Source organism: Rousettus aegyptiacus, unplaced genomic scaffold (genome assembly GCF_014176215.1).
Source record: "Rousettus aegyptiacus isolate mRouAeg1 unplaced genomic scaffold, mRouAeg1.p scaffold_m13_p_3, whole genome shotgun sequence".
Classification (NCBI taxonomy): Eukaryota; Metazoa; Chordata; class Mammalia; order Chiroptera; family Pteropodidae; genus Rousettus; species Rousettus aegyptiacus.
The window spans coordinates 168,312,726-168,328,231 of record NW_023416306.1 but is presented as its reverse complement, the minus strand read 5'-3'; the positions used below and the strand labels follow the sequence as shown (position 1 = coordinate 168,328,231).

The 15,506-nt window shown below is 42.2% G+C and overlaps 1 protein-coding gene across 8 annotated transcripts in view; it reads right to left on the bottom strand.

Annotated features, from left to right (window-relative positions):
* Positions 1 to 15,506, bottom strand: part of VRK1 (VRK serine/threonine kinase 1) — a 62,046-nt gene that overhangs the window by 37,124 nt on the left and 9,416 nt on the right. The gene's annotated exons all lie outside the window — the stretch shown is intronic.

Below are 15,506 nucleotides of genomic sequence, written 5' to 3'. Positions count from 1 at the left end.
ATACTAGGAAAATAAAATCAGATTGCCATCACTTTGACAGCAACGCTTTATGCCAGGAAAAAAAGTAACGTATTTAAGACTCAAGGAAAGAAAATATAAATAGAAGATTTTATATTCAGTTAAATTTCAAGTATAAAGACTTCAAAGTGTTATCGACATGGAAAAAGGGAGTGACAACCTCCCAGAAAACAAACCGCAGATATCCAAAATGACTAAGGTAAGAACTGATAATGAGCAGTAAATAGATATTTATTTGTAGAACCTGGGACTCAACAAAAGGCTTTAGAGGATAAAACACATAATTGGTATATATTCTGATAATGTAGATATAGTACAACTGTAAAAACAAATTGGAGAACATGTGCAAAAAAAGTAACCTTCCATTCCGATACCTGTTTATTAACTAAGGCTATTGCATGCATGAATGTAGAATAATGCAAGTGAGTAATTATGTGATATTTGAATTCTATCATCCCTTTGTATCCTTAAAAATCAGGATTCAAATATGGAAGAAAGGGAATACAGAGGAAAACAAAAGACTTAAGGTTAAAAGTGCTGTACATTTGGAGATATTCTTAATTCAGAAGGTATTTTATCTTTTACAAAGACCACACACACACACACACACACACACACACACACACACACACCCCTTTGTATTTCCTAGCCCCACTCACAAAAAAGCTTAGGGACCACAACCAGCCCAGAAGCAATGAGCATTCCTGGTATACAAATTGTATTCTTAAAATAACCATTTCTTGTTCAAAGAAACCAGGTTCCTTGAAAAAACAACTGATTCCTGATCTGGAACTGGAAATACAAGCTCGACTTGAAACATCTTTTCATTTCTAGATGTCAAGGAAGCTACCAAAAACTACTAGAGTTACATCAAATATGTCTAAGGAGCCAGCGTGAAAGATATGCCCACTGACCAAAGACGGGCCAATGTATGTCATGAAAGATAATAACCTCAATGGATTAAAACACATAAAAGGGATAAATCTAAGAGCTTGAAACTGTAAGAAAACCTAAGTGGTCACCTCTAGAGGATAACAGAAAACCACTGAATTTTGAAGTGGTAAATAAGGGGAAAGAATCAAGCATTTATCCTTTCTTACCTGAATTATACCACTGGGTAATCAAATAGAAGATGAAGAGAAATGTTTCCTTGCAGAAAACTTGCAGCTAATGCATGACTAAGAATGGTTTAGGTTAACACCATTTCTACCGCCTGATGAATTAATAAATCCAGACGCTGAGCACCGATAGCCAATAACATCAAAATATGAGTGGTATCAAGGTATTACGTGCCTTCTGATAAAAGAACACACCACTACCCATGAAGTAATTTTGCCAAAAAAGAAATAAAAAATAAAAAAGACCCTGAATCTTGTCAAGCCTGCCCATTTATGGAATATGAAGAGAACAGAAGAACATGACAAACTGTCACACAGGAAAGCAATCAGCATGATCCCAACTGTGGGAAACCACACAGTACATATAATCTCATTTCTTCGACAAAGAATAAAAAGAAAAGATCGGGAAAACTAGATTTTAATAGACTTAAAGCAATATATCTAAAACAAAACAAAGTCAGGCAAATCTAAACTACAGTGTTTAGGAATGCCATTTGAGTAATAAAATTGTAAGAAAATGGAAATAACTACCATTAAAGATAAAAATTACTTTGGAGGAGCACATGAAAGTTGTAATTAGGATGGACACATGGCAGGCAAAGTTCTCTTTCTTGGTGTGGGTTGTTTTTATAAAAGTACCTTATAATTCATTATTTGCTTTATAAGGTTTTCTGTATTATGAAATATTTTATGGTTTTAAACATGAAAAAATTACTGTTCCTGTAAGTAACGATCACTAATGGACCAAAATGAGAAATCTTTTCATATTCCATGAGGTTGTCCAATCACGCAAAGTGAAAAAAAAAAAAAAAAAAAAAGACCCCTAAGTAAAATCTGTACTTCATTTCCTGTGTGAACCACTGGTAGCCTTTTACTCTTTAATTCAGAGGCACTTCTTATATACTATATTAGAGAAAGTGGCTCTTTGTATGACAAATAGTCTTCTTGATTGATTTCTTTCAAAAGTCTTTATTTTGAGCTTTTGGATTTTACATCATCCTTAGAAAGACCTCACCCATTCAAGGTTTTTCAAATATCTCCCATGTTTTCTTTTAGCTGTTTTATGGTTTCATATTCTGCTGGTAAAATTTTGATCTGTCAGCACTTGTATTGGTATGAGGTAGGAATCCAGCTTTTTCCAAATGGTTATCTGGTTTTTGTTTTCATTTATTTTTTCTTTTCCTCGGTCACTCCCACACATTAGGGCAATCCACATTGTTCCAGGAACTTAAATAGTCATGCCACCAACCCAAGTAAACTAAATACAAACGAAGTTCACACAAAGGTGTTCCATGTAGGTAGGTACTAGGTGACCAGCTTCTTTTCAAACAAACAGAAAAAGAAAAAAATAGGTTAATTAGGAGTTGAAACTAACTTTATGCTCCAGTGAAAACCTCCCTCACACTTGGCAGGCTCCACATGAATGTGAAGAAGTCACTTCAATACACTGGTGCTCTGACAGAAAGAGGCCATGACAACCCAAACACTTCTTTAAAATGTCTAAATGATACTCCATTCTTCCTGTGGCTTCTCCTGGCAAAATGTGCACAGACCTCCCTTCTGTAGCCCCCACAGTCTTAGGCAGGGCTGAGGGACCAAAAGCCACGTCAGTGCTAAAGAGATTAATAAACAAACGAGTGGGCAAATAACACACCTTTCAAAACGCTGAGACATAAAAGACGTAAGCAAGTTCGGCGAGCATGCCACATACTCGTAACAGGGCAGTTTAACACAATAACCATTCCCTTAAAAAAAAAAAAAAATCACACCTAACAATGGTTGATTCTTACAGTGTGCTGCTGGATTCTACTTGCTAATATTTTACTTAGGAATAAAACTGATAACCATAAGTCAGACTGGTCTGCAGTGTTTTCCTACTACATTTATCTGTTTTATCAATGTTACACTCACTTCATAAAGACTTTAGCTTTTCTTCTTTTACAACATAAAGAATTTAAACAGCATTTAAACGATCCAGTCCTTACAGGGTTTGACGACCTCGACTGGGAAAGCCTGACGCCCCGAGAGCGGCGGCGCCAGGAGGGAGGACACCCCAGGACGCGGAACAAGTGCAGTTCTCGCGCGCGGCAGCCCGTTCCGTTCCAGCCGCTTCTGAACACCTGTTTGTCGGTAGCTGCGAACCGACCCAGCCACTCCTCTTCTGTGTGTCTACCTCAGAGAAATGAAAACAAGGCCACCAAAAAACACATAAACGAATACTAGCAGCTGTTTTCAAAATAGCCAAACACTGGAAACTCACATGTGCAACAACAGAAAAATATGTCTAATGAAATGGATGAACCCCCCGAGCGCTGTGTTTAGAAAAAGAAGTCAGACACAAGAAACATACTGTATGTCTCCATGTGTACGAAGTGTAATAACACACAAAACTAACCCATGATGACAGAAGTCAAAGAGTGGACGCCACTGGGGGAGGGAGAGCAAGGCCTGGGAGGGGAAGGTCCCAGGGCTGGGTGCTGTTCTCAACCCCGCCCTCGGTGATCTTTAAACTGCGTGTCCACCTGGGAAGAATTCCTCAGGTTGCGCACTTATGATTTTCTTCACTGTTTCTTATGTAAAATTAACACAGTAAATTACACAGAGTGTAAATGATAAGACAGCCAGGGTCCAGACAGCAGATAAAAATACGCAGGTAACTTAGACAGGAAAACATAAAAACTTATCTCTTTGTAAAAGGTGGTTGACTATTAAAGGAGGTAAAGAAGAACTCCACGGGACCCAGCAAGCGCAAGGAGCGGTTACTACCTACAAGGCTAAGGGGGACCACGCAAGAAAGGCGCTCAGCACTGCTCGGGCTGTGGCCACGGCCGCTGGGAGGCAGCGGCCCCCCGGGGTCCGCAGCAGTCTGCCCTGGGGTACTGGTGGGAGCAAGAAGCTGCCTACTGCGGTGCCAAAGACCATCAGGACAGTAAGCCTGGCCGGCAGCCGCCCCCCGAGAGGGAGAAGAAACCCAGCGCACTGCAACACGAGAGGAGCCCCTTCCCCACTCTGCTCTGCAGTGCGCCTCCCCGCTCTCTACTGACAGAACCTAGCACTGTGCGGGCCAGGACCAGAATGCGTACAGGGCCCAGCTCGACTATCACAAGCAGAGCAAAGAAAGGTGGCTTTGGAGCTGAGAAGCTGTCGATAACCTGCACAAGTGAAAGCGCAGACTGATCAATCCGACGTGTGCACATCACACACCTGAGCGACCACCACGTGCATCACAAGGAAGAGCGCCTTCATCACGCCAGGTTTCCGGGGCCCTTTCTGCCGACACCCACTCCTGTTCTTCCACACAAAGACTCGCTGGCTGTGCCCCCGGGGCGTGCCACTCGCTTCGGGGACACTACTCCGCCAGCGCCGGCTGAGACCTGTGTCTGCCAGCCTTGAGAGTGGTCCCTCTAGGCCCCCTCCCATGCCCCCATTTGACCTTCACTGTACTTGGCGGCCCCTCTGATTCTCTGGTCCGGGGAACAGAAATCTCCTAGTTTTAGAGAATATAAAATCTGTTTTTCTCAATTTCTTCATTCCTTTTCAGTTGATTTCTGAAAAGAAGAAAGCAGAATTATTTAAAACCACAAGTCCCTGCTCAAAAGCTGTTAATAAATAACACAACCACAGCATTTGCTTCAGGACGTTAGTGACTTTTCTAAAGATAAAATACTAATTTGAATTTAAACGTTAGTACATTACAGTTTTCTTCCAATTAATGAAACCAATACCCACATTAAGGCGTCTACTTAAGGATACACCGAGGGCGCACACCTAGGCCAAAGCAAGTCTTTCCGCGTGATTTCTGCCCACTGGGAGCAAAGCAAATCCACTACTGGGACAGCCAATCCAACAAAGAGGTTTCGGGAAAAGAAAGTTTACCAGCACATAATCCATTACATAACCCGACAACTCCTTTTCCCATTGATATTAAATGAAATGCAGATGCAAGTGAAAAGCACATCGAAATGCAAATCGACACTGCCCTTTGCTGAAACCATTCGCCGGCATGTTCCATATTAGCATATTCACCAAAATTTAATTGTAAACAGAGTGATTATGGTACTAAAGTTATTAAATACACAAAGCGAGCTGGCACTATACATATTCAGATAGAATTTCAGTGGCAGATCAACTTTCGCGTCTGAAACAATACCCTAATTAATAGTCAGCTCTGGTAATAAAATGGGCCTGTTTTTCGGATAACATTCCAAAAAAAGTTCTATGAATATTAAAATAAAGTTTTGTGAAGAGGTTTTTAAAATTTCAGTAGTTATATTTATCACAATATGGTACTGTATTTAGACAACTGGCATTTTTCAAGTCCTGGAGTCAAATTTGAAACAATTTCTTTTTTTAATCTTCCACTGAGGAGACAAAAAAGCTTGAATGAATCAAATGATGCCACTTACTGAGCTCCATGAAACCATCATCCCCACAGTGGAACAGGACAACGCTGCAGAAAGCTTGTTACACGCTGGATGCCCAGTCATAAATTTCCCCTCAAACAGGTATGCACATAAGTTCCTTCTGAGGGGGTCATATATTTTTATGAAGTTTTCTTTAAAGTCATAACCTTCTCTGGCGCTTTTAAACTGCACAGAGCCGCGTTAATTCAAGGGTACTCGCGCACGAGCTGGACGACTCGCCGGCCCGTTAACACGGTACCACGTCCATCTCGGCAGTGGAACGGAGCATTTTCTCGCCCCCCCCCCCATCTACGATTACTGAAATTTTTCCACACCCAAAGATCTCCCTTCCTCAGTAGGATATGACCTCTGGTTTCGGCATTGTTCTTACCTCTCGTTGCATTTGATAAATGTTTCCTGTAAGTCTATAAGCTCCCTGGGAACAAAAACTGTCTTACAGTACATTGCAATTGGTAGGAATTCAATAAATGCGTAAAATTAAACAGCAAAGGGTTATTTTTTTTCCCCTCGAGTACCTGATGCCAACTTTATGCTTAACATACATCACCCACCTACAGTGGTCACTGCCACTCTTTTTAAAAGTCCAGCGACTGAAATCTCTCCCCATTCCCTACAGTGACTGTTAAATCCTGTTTATTCTACTCAAAACCAGAATTCCCTTCCTAATTCATAATTCTCAATAGATGACCTCTTTCTTAGTTCGACGAAAAAACCCAGAAGCTTCAGGTGGAAATTCCCTATCTTTCCAAGACCCAAACCCACAAAGCACTGGACCCACATCGAGCCCAGCGCCACGCCCATCCTGTCTCCCTTCTCTCCTGTTACCTCTTCGAACGTGGGGTCCCCGCGCGCCTTGTAACCGGCCCCCAACCCCCAGGGCTTAGTCCCTTAAGCAATCCTTGTCTCGGAGATTCAGCTGTCCCACCAGCTCTTAAACATGCTCCTGGCTCGCCTGTTTTTAAGTGCTTTCTAATCCCCCTCCACTACCATCCCAACTTTCTTCTCCCTTCCAATGCTGACTGTCTTAAAACTCGTCTGCACTTCCTGCCGCTTCCTTTCTCCTCACTCAGCCCACGACTCGCTCCGTCCGGACTCCAACCTCGTGCGCCCGCTCTCGCACTAAACCCTCAGGACACTGCAGACCCTCTCCTGTCTGCTGGGCAGCTTCATCGCTGCCGTTCACTCTGTCCTCTCTTCCTCTGCGGGCACCGAACAATACATCCTGGTTTCAGGTCGCCGTTCAGGCCACTCACAGTGTAGCTGATATGGGAGACACGACAATGAGTAACAGCTTATTCTTCTACAGAGTTTGACTTTTCCAGGATGCAGGACACCTACATACACCTCCACAGCCTACACCAAAATACAAATTTATCATATGAGAATTATATAAAAGGAAACCATGCTGTTTTAAAAAAGTAAAGATTTTTGGAAACAAAATTAAAAGCTTTAAAATTAAGACGGACATATATATTGAAAATATAACTGACAGTTAAGTTTATTCCTTTAAGTTAAAAGACCTCAAGAGTTTATAGTCTCGAGATATTTGCACAGCATGGTCATAGCAGCAGCATTCAAAAGTGCCAAAAGGCGGAGCAGCCCACGTCCATCCGCGGATGACGGAGAAACAAAATGTGACCGATACACATCACGCAATGTCGCTCAGCCTTAACCAGGAAGGGGACTGACACGTGCCACGTGATGAACTTGGAGGGCATCACGCTACATGAAGTAAGCCCGTCACAAAAAGACAAGCACTGCGTGACTTCTCTGCTCTGAGGGTCTACAGCTGTCAAATTCGTAAAAACGGAAAGTAGAGTGACCGCCGGGAGCTGAAGTGGGGCAGAGGAGAGCCGATGTTTTATCAGCGTAGCTCCAAATTCACAAGATGAAGAGTTCTGGAGGCTGTTTACACAACACTGCGTAATGCTACTGAACTGTACACTAAAACATCAAGACGGTAAGTTTTATGTTATACATTTTTTCCCACAGCTAAAAAAAGTAACAAAAAAATTATAAATGCAATAGATAAAACGGACATAAAAGTTAAGTTGAACCAAAACACCACCAACATATTCTTGGTGATTATGGAATCCCCCTCCCCGCCCCCCACATTCACACACACACAACTGGAAAAGCATTACAAGTGGTATTATTTCAAAGGTTGTTCTTATAGATGCTAATTATATTAATCTACTAGTTATTACTAGCAATAAATAAAGCTTAACTGTACATCATGTGAATTTATGAAGCGCAGTGATGTTTACTCGCTCGCTCAACAAATGTTTACTGATAACCTGCCACGTGCCAAGCACTGTTCTAGACACTTGAAATACTTCAAGGAACGAAACAAAGGTCCTACCCTTTTGATACTTATAATCTAGCAGAAAGAGATATTAAAAAAAAAAAAAGATAAATTATCTAATATTTCAGAAAATGTAGGTGCTATTTTTAAGAAGTAAGAAAGTAAGCAGGTCAGGGGCGACTGAGGACAGGGGGTGCAGGGTGACGGGGGCAGCTTGTGGTGTCAGGCGTGGTCAGGGCCAGCCACACTGAGCAGGTGAAACCTGAGTCTGAGCCAAGACCGGAGGAGGTGAGGCCGCCACGCGAGCACCTAGGGCAGGTGTTCTAGGTAGCGGGGTGAGAAGCGCAAAGGCCCTGCAGAAGGGGCACAGCAGAGCAAGGGTGCCAGTGTGGCTGGTGCAGGGCGAGCGAGGGCAGAGAAGGCAGAGAGGGCCCTGCAAGGGCTCTGACTCCAGCAAAAATGTAAACGAACTTCCGCAAGGTTCTGGAATAGCCTTTTACTTCCATTTTAATTTGCAATACTTCAATCGAAATAAAAATCTTGCTCTGAACACTTGAGCCACGAAGAATTCTCCCACTGACCGATTTCTCACCAGTGTTTAAATTTATTTCTTCCTTATGTGCTATTCCATTCTCAAAATCCATTCTATCTACAGACTGAACTGTTTAAACTTATAACAAATTCAAAATTTTAAGTGCTGTTGTCACTAAAGTCACCTCAAGATAGGAAAGATAGGAATGGGTTTATAATGGATGAAATTCCATTCCTAAAAAGTAGAGCACAGGACAAGGCCCTATCTTCCCTTTAACTTAAATATAAGTAACTGAGTAGTGCTACTACACTGAATGGTTTGCAACTTTTTGACGGAAAATACAAAAATACTATGCTACACCCCTTTTTAACGTAAAATAAAAATAATACTGAGTCCCATGGAATTCTATATTACTACATGGTATAATGCCTGTTTCGTTAATTCATTTGCTCAACACATATTTATTGAGCACATCGATGCCATGCCAGGGGGCTGTGTGTGTGTGTGTGTGTGTGTGTGTGGTGATGCGAGGAAGGGGGGGAGGGGAGGTTTTAAAAGATGAACCCGTAAAGCCTCACAAGCAAGTGACATATTTAAACAAAGACCTGAAAATAAAGTGAGGGAAGCTAGCCATGAGGTTACCTAGAAGGGCATCACACAGCAAGGGAGCAGCCAGTGCAAAGGCCCTGAGGCAAGCATGCCCAGCTTGTTCCAGAAAACAGCAAGGAGGCTGGTGCAGCAGGCAGAGGATCAGCTCGGGGAGCACTGACTGCCGTCAGAGACGTCCGAGGGCACGGTGTGGCCATCGCGTCCCACACGCGGACCAGTGTAAGGGCACCAACTTTAACTCTCACCAAGACAGGAAGGTTCTGCGCAGGGAAGTGACGTGCTCTGACTTCCACGTTCAAAGGATCACTAATGTATCGAAGAGACTAGAAGGCGGCGAGACAGGAACAACTCGGAGTTATCACGATGCGGTTGCTACTGGAATAACTGGTGACTGCGTCGGTCCTTACTAAATAATAAGACCGTCTATTTTTTAAAAACTGCACTGACTTTTCGCCACTGAACAGAGGGGCGCAGAGGTTGTCTTTCATTCTTTTTACACGAGCGATCCTCCCCCCCCCCCAAATAAAAGAAGTCTTCAGTGCCAAGTAGAAACAATTGATATTAGTGACAGATGGTCTACAAAACATGCTAATCACCTCTTACTCTAGATTTCCTAAGCTCTCTCTTTATGGAAATTTAGTTCACCAGGAAATTAAACACTCGAACTCATTTATTCCAAAGGCATTTATGAAACACCTCCGAAATATGTGCCGGAAACTGTGCAAAGGGCTGGAAATACAAAATGAATGAAATGCAAACTCTGGCCTCAAGAAGCTGTACTTAGCTTCAGTCAGAAACATCACATAGTTATGATTTAATATTATTATACCATCGGCTTCAAGCAAGAATCAATAAAAAGCCCTCCAGGTAAAGAATGTTTCTGAATCCCCGATAAAACTATTTATTAAAGACAGTAAGCAGCTGTAGACAACTACAAAATTAAACTTAGTTTCGCAGTGGGAAAAAGTGCCTCTTCCAGCCATACGAGTTTTTAAGATATTAAGAGCTGTAAAATTCCTCTTTCTTCTTTTCCAATCAGTGCCAGAAAGTGCAGAGCAAAAGTATAAACTCAGTGACCTAACTACCCATCACGGAGGCAGTACCTCCCAATCGTGGCTAGCCATCATGACGACCAGTGGAACTCTGGAACGATGAAGGCCCCACTCCCCAAGGGCTCGGCGCCTGTGCGTTTTCAGGCCCACAGGGGATTGGGGTGCATGGACTGGACATGCTGGGGCATCTTCCCTTCTTCATTAAGCCATTCATTTCAATGAAATGGCTCTATCACATACAACTTGAATGGCTTAGAGAACTGTAACGAAAGCCACCCCCCCTCCCCCAGTTCGTTTGGAAGTTCGGTAAAATAGATAAATTAGTGAATGAACTGATACAGGATATGCCAAAAAAAAAAAAAAAAAATCACCCTTTTTCAATCCCATCATATCCCTAGCCGAAATCACTCATTTGTATTTCAAACCTACTTGGGATTAAGAAGTAATTATATATTTTGGTGTAAATGGCTTCCCATCAAACTATAATAAGTTAAATACAATCCAATGAGAGATAATCGGTCAACAAAGGACTTCAGCACCTCTTTTGCTAAATTACATCAGAAACAATTTGAAAGCAATACATCTCTTACAAATGAGCCAGCCAATCAGAAGTTGATTATTGCATTTGATTAGTGCTAAAAAATCATCTGAAAAATAAAATACTGAATATTGACTTTATGTAGCCACTTCCCAAAAATACAGAGGGTCCTCATATATTTACTTTATTTTGTCCACACGAATCCTACAGTTGAGACAGAACAGTAAGGATGTTCACAGAAATAAAAGTATACTTACTACCAACACCATGTAACAGAAAAACCTGAGACACAGGAAGATTAACTGTGAGCTCCTGTTGGGGGCACCCAAAAGGTCCCGCGGTTTCCTTCGCGGAACCATGCATATCAATAAAGTATGAAAAGCGCTCACGCTGTAGGGCACCTTCAGTAACATTAACAAAACAGAGTCAAACATAACACAACGAACAGTAAGCATACAGAAGTGAACCTCCAGAAATAACAATCCTGTAAATGCACAGGTTTATTCCTGAAGATTACGCTAAACTCAAACTGTGATACAATCTTTAATAGCGATTGTCACACTAGTCCTGTTTTCACGCCTCAGTTGGAAGGAACCAGGTAAAGACTCACTCTGAAGACAAGAATGGGCGTCTTCAGAGCAGAAACGTTTCCTCCTGGCCATGACTTTTTTAACTTACAGTAGGAAAGTGATTAATGTTACATTATAAACTTTTGGTACAGTGAATAAAATGTTTAAAACAGTATCAAGTGTACTTTCTCAACTTTCACTTCCTTTAGTGAAATTTCCTTGATTTCTAAAGTTCTAAAAGAAGAACACTAACCGAGGAAATCATTTGTCACTCAGACCCCACGGCACTGACCAATTTCAGACAGGAGCCCAAGACACCTCACTGCTGCCACTTCCCCCCCAGGGAAAGGTTCCGAGAAGTCTCCGCTGCCCGCTTCCCTTTCTGGGTTCTGATGTAGGTCCAGGGTCCGTCCCTGCAGTCCCAACAGGCCGCCAGGAACCCCCCGTGAAGACCACACTGCGGCACACTCCTTCGTCTACGCCCACAGAGCTCAGAGACGCCCCGCGCGTCCCGCAAAGGCATCGCACCTCCGAGGGAGCAGGTCTACAGACGGGGCCTTCAAGGAAGGTGACGCCTGCCCCCTGACCCATAAGCCCCCCCAAAAAAGAGCTAAAAGGAAGTAAACATCTGCTAAAATCAGAGACTGTGCACTGTGGTGTCCATACTTTTATGCAGCACTGAGCATAATTGGACAATTTTGTAAATGAGAGATTTTCCATTAGTTCTCCTGTTTGGAGGACAAAAGTAACTACCAAATTTTCCTGCTACTTCTCTAGGTACTCCTATTACAGCTATACGAGATAGCTACTGAAAAACATTGTTCCTTATATATTCTTGCAGCGGGGTTCAAAGGGAGAATATTTCCAAAATAATTTGGAAATTAGTATAACCAAATACATTAGTCAAAGTATAGCGAAAGTATACTACAGTCATTAAAAAATTATGAAAACATGAAAGAACTTTTCAAAATCTGGGAGACAAGGTTTTTCTAAGCAATACAAAATGAAAAATTGATAAATTTGACAAAGTAAAAATAAAAATTCTTCACAGGTAAAAAAATACCATTAACAAACTAAACGAATAAAAAATATCTACAAAACACGTGACAAAAGACTAAGAAAAAAGACAAAAGAAAAATGAAAAGTGACATTAAGAGGAAAGTTCACAGAAAAAGAAATACAAGTGGCTTTATAAAAATTCATTAGGGGAATTTTCAAATACATACTAAGTAGAGAAATTATAAAGTCCCATGTACATGTCACCTAGTTTCAACAATTATCAACACGTGTCCAACTTGTTTCTTCTGTAGACCCCAGGCCACTAGCCTCTCCTAAAACAAACTCCGGACATCATACCATATGTAAATATTTCTAACAGGTACTTTTTAAAATATAGCCACTATATATAATTTCACACCTAACAAAGTTAACTATAAATCCTTAATATCTAATAAGATGTGTTCAGACTTTAACTGTCTCAAAAATAATGTCTTCTTATAGCTGATTTTTTTAGTCACTGAATCTGGTTTATACGTCTTTGAAACTCTTTAATTCAACAAGTGCCATCTCCTTATTTACTTTCTTCCTTCCCCTTGTCATTTGTCCTGTAAAATTTCCCACATTTTGAGTTCTGTTGGTGTCCCCGTATTGTCACTCAGCCTGTTGCCCTGTAATTTCCGTTATTGTCGCTGTTGCTCAGATTGTCCTATCTTTGGTATCCGGCCCTTCAACCCCAGGCCACGAAGAACGTGCCTGGGGACCAGTAGGACATCTCAGTATGTGTGTGCTAAAGAATCCATTCCAGGATTTGGGCTCTGGTTGGGTAATTTGGGGGAGCATCTAGGGAAGATGGAGTTTCTCTACACTGGATGCTGTCAAAAAGAGGAGTAATTCTACATTTGGATACCTCCAGAAATCTCTTCTAAGCGAGAGGGCCTAGAAGGAGATGAGGCTGTAACTGGTAAGGAGGCAGCAGCCAAGCACGTGCAGGCGGCACAGCAACCCGGGTTTTGTTCGTGCTCTGTCTCCTTTCATCATGATCCCAGAGAAACCGTCTCACGTGTGCTGAGACTGTGTGCACTTGACTGGAGCACGTGCCCACTGCGAGTGCCACGCCAGCTTCTCAACCCAGCACTTCCCTTGTCTCGAGTCCTCTGCACTAGGTGAGGAAGCCTGTGTGTCCTTCTGACACCACCCCAACAGTCTCAGATATTTTCCTTATTCTCTAGTACAACATATTCTAGTACGAGATGGCCTCTGAGATAAAGTTAAGTGGAACATGCAAGGGAAGAACCATGTACAAAACATTTCTATCACATAAAACAAAGGGACCTATTATTTATGTTACACATGTATAAAAACCCCAACATTTTGGTAAGTGAGAAACAGATAACCCAGTTTGTTGAAAAACAGGCAAAAGACTTGAATAGGCACTTCACAACACAGGCTACCCGATGGCTAACGAGTATGTGAAAAGGTGCTCAAATCACTAGTTATCAGGGAAATGTCAATTAAAGCCACACCGAGATCTTCTACACAACCACAGAACGGTTAAAAAAAAAATTATTATTTTAACATTTAACTGATCGCTCCGAGTGGAGGCAGGGCTGCAGAAGTCCTGGGCGCCCCTACTTTGCTGGCAGGAGTAAGAACTGGTACAATCACTTCAGAAAACTAAGAGTAACTACCCATTAAAGCTGAAGATACACATACACTATGGCCAGCAATTCTACTCTTGGATACCCAGCTGAAGTGAGTATATGTGAACCAAAAGTTATGAACGAGAAGGATTCCGGCAGCATTATTCGGACCTGGTCCAAAGCAGAAACCACTCAAATACCCACCTACAACAGAACAGATAAGTATTGTGGTAAATAGTTTGTGGTGGTTTTTAAAAAATGGCCACCAATTTTTTAACACCACTCCCATAAAGACAGGAGGTTTAGGTTCCTTCCCCTTGAATCCAGACAGGCGTGCGACTATTTCAACCAACAGAGTCTGGTGAATGAGATGCCGCGTAACTTCCAAGGACAGTCGCTCTCAGGAAGCTTCCTCTGGGAACCCAGACAACACACTGTGAAAAGCCAAGGCCTCGTGGAGAAGCTGCAACCAAGGCACAGCCGCCTTTCCAGCAACCACTGCGCTGGTGACGAGCTATTCCCAAAACAGAAGAGGAACCACATGCGCTGAAGAAATTATGCCACCGACTGAAGCCCCTACACATGCGACGTCCAGTTTGAGCTTGGTGTCTCATTTCAAGAGCCCAGAACGAGACAGCTCATCTCCAAGTGGCTGTGATCTTGCCTCCCACCAGAGAGACTGCTAACTGGGTGTTTCTTAAACCTCTTCTCCTCCTCAAGGGGACCTGTGCTTCTGGATACTGCCATTAAGCCCCTCTGGTCATGCACGATCACCAAGCCCAGGACAGCCTTTTCAGCAGCCATGCCTGAACACTATCTAAAAAGTCCGCCAGGGACTCAACAGTTGAGAAGCAGCAAAGCAAGTTTCAAGTAGAAGTTTCTGTCTCCACTGAAACTGTGTTTTAGATACACCACTGGAAAAATGAAACAGCCACTTAAAAACATGTAGGTGCTCTACTCAACAGTCCCAGATGGTCCTGGTCTTCGAGACATCCCGGGACCGCCAAATGCTCCAAGCAGCACAGAGCGGGGGCAACTGTCCCCGCCGCATTCATAACCCACACGGCTCGTGAGCAGACAATGGTGGCTGTTTCACTCCACTAAGTTTGGACTGGTGCGTTATGCAGTAATAAATAATCAGAACTATGGAGCTATTTTAAAAAACCACAACAAACTACATACAACAAACGGATGAATTTCAGACACATTGTTAAATAAAAGAAACCTGGTAAAAAGGAGTACATAGGTTATAATTCCATTTATATCAGTTCAAAACCAGGCAAAACTAAGCTATCGTTATAGAAGTCAGAAAGGTGGTTACCTTGGGTGGGGGTAATTACTGGAAAGGGGCACAAGAGAGGCTTCTGGAATGCTAGGATAGTGGATGTCTTGATCTGGGTGGTAGTTATTATACTGTGATCACTTCGTAAAAAAAAAAAAATCAATGAACTAGATACTTAAGATTTGTGTACTTTTTCCAGGATATTATGTTATACTTCAAAAAAAAAAAAATTAACCAGTAGAACTTGGTAACCCAACAGATGTAAAGATAAATAGGAGAACTATAGGATGACTCCAAGTTTTCAGGCATGACTGACTAACAACGCCATTGACCAAACAGTTAAATCTGCGGAAACACAAACAGGAACAGAAAACAGAGACCAGGTCCGGTTCATTCCCTAGTCAAGTACCTACTGCAGCA